Source organism: Mus caroli, chromosome 1 (genome assembly GCF_900094665.2).
Source record: "Mus caroli chromosome 1, CAROLI_EIJ_v1.1, whole genome shotgun sequence".
In the NCBI taxonomy this organism is placed as follows: domain Eukaryota; kingdom Metazoa; phylum Chordata; class Mammalia; order Rodentia; family Muridae; genus Mus; species Mus caroli.
The window spans coordinates 133,599,987-133,604,316 of NC_034570.1; the positions used below are offsets into that span (position 1 = coordinate 133,599,987).

The 4,330-nt window shown below is 37.3% G+C and overlaps 1 pseudogene; it reads right to left on the reverse strand.

The window, feature by feature from the left end:
• Nucleotides 1-2,909: 2,909 nt before the first annotated feature.
• Nucleotides 2,910-3,043, reverse strand: LOC115032453 (annotated as a pseudogene).
• Nucleotides 3,044-4,330: the final 1,287 nt, after the last annotated feature.

Consider the following 4,330-nt stretch of genomic DNA (forward strand, 5'->3'; position numbering starts at 1 on the left):
CATTTCACTAAGGGATACAGGTCTGTTTATTTACTAAACTTTGGTAAGTGGTATGAACTGAGAAAATTATCCATTTTATTTTTAGATTTCCCAGTTTTCTGGAGTCATGTTTTTAAAGTATATGGTTATGATTATGCTTTTCTTGGTGTTTGTTGTTATGTTCTAAACCACACTGGAATTACATCTGACCTTTCTATTACATTTTCTTCCAAGACAGTTTATGTATCCACATCTGATTCTTCCTTCTTTATTACAAAACATTATGTTTCTCTACAAAAAGGAAATCATTACCCAATGAAAAAAATCTTAAATTGGACTTAAAAGATTGGTTTACAGACCATGATATGGGTAGTCCTACAATGACAGACTTCATGCAGGAGCAGCTGAGGATGTGTAGTTTCAGTTTATGAATCCTAATGCCACAGCAATCTTGATTCTTTTTTTTTTTTTTTTTTTTTTTTTTTTTTGGCTTTTTCGAGACAGGGTTTCTCTGTGTAGCCCTGGCTTGTCCTGGAATTCACTTTGTAGACCAGGCTGGCCTCGAACTCAGAAATCCGCCTGCCTCTGCCTCCCAAGGGCTGGGATTAAAGGCGTGCACCACCACGCCCCGCCCGCCACAGCAATCTTATGTCGATCCTAAGAAATGGGAATTTCCCAGAGAGCCATGGCTCTCTTCAGTGTATAAAGGAAGGCTAAAGAATCTGTACTCTGATATGTATGAAGAATGGAAGAAGCAGAAAAAGTAATTACTGGAGCAAGACAGTGGGGTAGACGGCCGCACAGAGAGACTTGGAAACAGGCAGACAATTAAACTAAAACTTGTTGTCTGGGTTTGTTTTACATCTGGGCACAGCAGAAAAACATAACTCCCATTCAGGGTAGGACTTCCTACTTCAAGAAATTAAGTAAAATTCCTTACATCACCCTTTGAAGATGAATCTAATCTAGGTCTTCCCACACCCGTGGTATCCCTAGAGGCTGGTTTCTCATTTGATAGCATATCACCACCAAGAGTGACCATCATACAGTTTTCTAAATGATAGGTCCTGAGTCACAGTGATTGAAATTTCCAGCTTTAAAAAAAGACAACAGCAAAATATTTCTAAAACTCTAGTAAATGTAACTAAATACTAATTCCAATTCAAATACTCATTGACTCCTTTTTTGTGTTACAATGCTTTTCCATGTTGTATCATTAAACTTCAGTGCTGCTTTGGTTTTGAATGGAAGAATTCAGTAAGGAATACAAGTGAACAGAGTCTGAAACACCACTGCTCAGATTATAGACTTGTATGCTACTAATCATAGTTCTAACTTTAAAACAACTTTTTGCAGTTACAGAAATGTATAAAGTTACCTGTGGAAAACAAAAAAAAAATATTCTTTCCATAAATTCCAGGAATATAAACATTAATATCAAACCATTATGTATCTATGGATTTTATTGTATTATAATGTTTGATTTTAAAATTGCATTAGAAGAGTAGTCAAATTGGCTCAATTGGTAAAGGTCTTTGCCAATTTCTACAGAAGGACATATTTTGCCCTCTGACCTCTACATGTTCCAACCTCCAATAAATAATTTAATAAAACTGTAGAAAAATAATTATTGAGACTGCTGGTCTTCCTATCAGGTTACCCCCAAATCCCTGAGGTCTCTCAGATGCTGAGTAACCAATCAGGCAGCACACAGAAGCTGGTCTGATGCCCCTGGCACATATGCAGCAGAGGACTGCCTGGTCTGGCTTCACTGGGAGAAGAGGCACCTAACCTTCAAAGAGACTTGAGGCCCCAGGGATTGGGAAGACCTGTCAGGGGTAGGAGTTTGGTTAGGGACATCCTCTTGGAGACATGGGGAAAGTGAATAGGATGAGAAACTGTGGGAAGGCAGACCAGAAGGGGAGATAGAGACTGGACTGTAAAAACATCTCCAATTTTGCTGTACATACTCAAATGAAGCATTGTTTTCAGTACTGCCAATTATGAAATCAAAATTAGTCAACTCAGTAAATTGTTAAAGATGCCTTGTACTAAATTATCAGATATTCAAAAACAGATTTAATTCACTTAAAAATGAAAAAAAAACCATTCATTATATTAGTGCCTACATTTTCATATTTAATAAGAGGAAATTATATATAAGAAATAATTATTTTTTAACTCTTTGTGGATTTGTTTCACATCATGTAAAACAGTCCCACTAATCTCCCTCTATCCTCATTCCTCCCCCCAAATATCACAAATACACACACACACACACACACACACACACACACACACAAGAAGCATAGAAAAATCATCTCATCGTGGAAGCTATAGTATATCACAATGTGTCCCACAATATATACTTCTGCCCAGTCAACTTTACTTGTAAATGGTCATTGCAATGAGTCATTGTTCTCATTTGAGGTCTCTGGCTTCTGTGATTGATATTGGATCTGCACCAAGACGTCTCCTGTTATCCTGTTGTTACCCTGTGTCATGAAGATCACACTTTGCTTCTCTCATGCCCTTGGGCTGGCTCACTCTCACTGGAGCCTCCATAGCTTGTCCTACCCCATCAAGTTATGGGACCCACTTTCCCAAGTACTATAGCTTGTGAGGGGCTGTGAATGCACTCCTACTCTCCAAGTCTTCCACTCTCAGGGGTAGTTCACCTTTGCTTTTGCAGTCAGGGCAAAAATGAGGTCTTCAGGTGGCAATAGGGTAAGAGTGGAGAGCATTCCTTGCACCCATCCCAATACACAGACTGACCAGCCAAGCAGAGAGACCATTTCTCTCTTGCCCTTGCCCTCAGGCCTGTCTCCCCTGCATTCTCTCCACTAGGTTGAGCTCTACTGTGCTACCTGGGCAATTTGTAGGGCCTGTTCTCCTACATGCAACAGATTAGGTTAGATTTTATTTGATTTTTATGAGTCTTATGCATACAATAGCATTGGCAAACAAGCCAAGCATTAAGCTTGGATAAACAAAGGACTGTTCTGTTCTTGACTGATCTAAGAACACCACCAAAAAGGTATCTCTTTGCCCATTGCCTATAAATCCCTAATCTCTTCCATGATGGCCTTTATAGGTCCTTTCTCCTGGGGTGATAGCGTTCCTCAATTAGCTCCACTCTGGAGAGGACTCTTTACACTACAATAAGTTATTATAGATCAATGGTCACATGATTATGCCACACTGAAAGACACTTGCATTTTGTCAGAATTGAGTCCTAGTCTGAAGGCCTTTTCCACACTCAAAGTTGCCTACAAAGTAGGCTGCTAACTTAGATGAGTTTGTATGAACTTCTTTCGAATTTTATTTTCTTTCTCTATGGAGACTACCATAATATATTTGTCCTTGATCTGTCCATTTGCATGTGTATTTTTCAAGAAGACATTTAGAATCATTTTTATGTGTGAAGATAAAAACAATAAGGATCTTCCTAATCTTGCAGACCCATATCCTCTGTGAATTTCTCATAATGTACAATTTGACTGCAGACACATGTCAAGACATTCTGTGATACTGTCTTGATGTCCTGCCCTTTATCCTTCTTGCCTCTAGTATTAAAAATGACTATCATTTATAGAAGGGTTTGTATACATTAATGTACTTAATATCCACAACAAACTAATTAGTAATTACCACTAACATGCATCTATTTTAATACAATTTTAATAATCCTTTTTTTTCTTTTTTCTTTTGGTCATACTTGCTTCTGCAATTCACAAACATTTTTAATCCTTCCCTGACAAATAGAAAATGCTGTACTAGTAAGTGTTCTTTGTTATACAGAAGTTTAAGAGCTTCATGAGAACCCATTTAATAGCTAAAAATATGGCACTGGTGTTTTGTTCACAAAATCATATTGTTCCTGTGAGTTCAAGTCTGTTTTGTACTCTTCAATCATATTCATGGTGTATGGTCTTATGTTGATGTGGTTGATCCATTTGGAATTGAATTTTGTGCAGAATGATCAATCCATATGTATTTTCCACTCTTTTATAAGCATCCATCAAATTTGAACAGTTTGTTGAAATGTTGTCTATTCTCTAGAGAATATGATTCATTTGTTGTTTCTTGTTTAAAATCAGGCATTTGTAGGTGTGTGGAATTATTTCTGGGTTCTTCAATTATACTTCATTTTTCAACCTTTCTAATTAATACTATAAATGGCACAATATCCTGGCAAAGATGGTTAGCATTTATTCATTTTTGTTGGGGATACAAATGGACATAGAGCCACTATAGAAAGAATTATAAGGATTGCTCAAAATCCTGAAAATCCATCTGCCCCAAGATATTGATTACATATAGATATTTCACTGTGGAAAGTGTTCTCTAT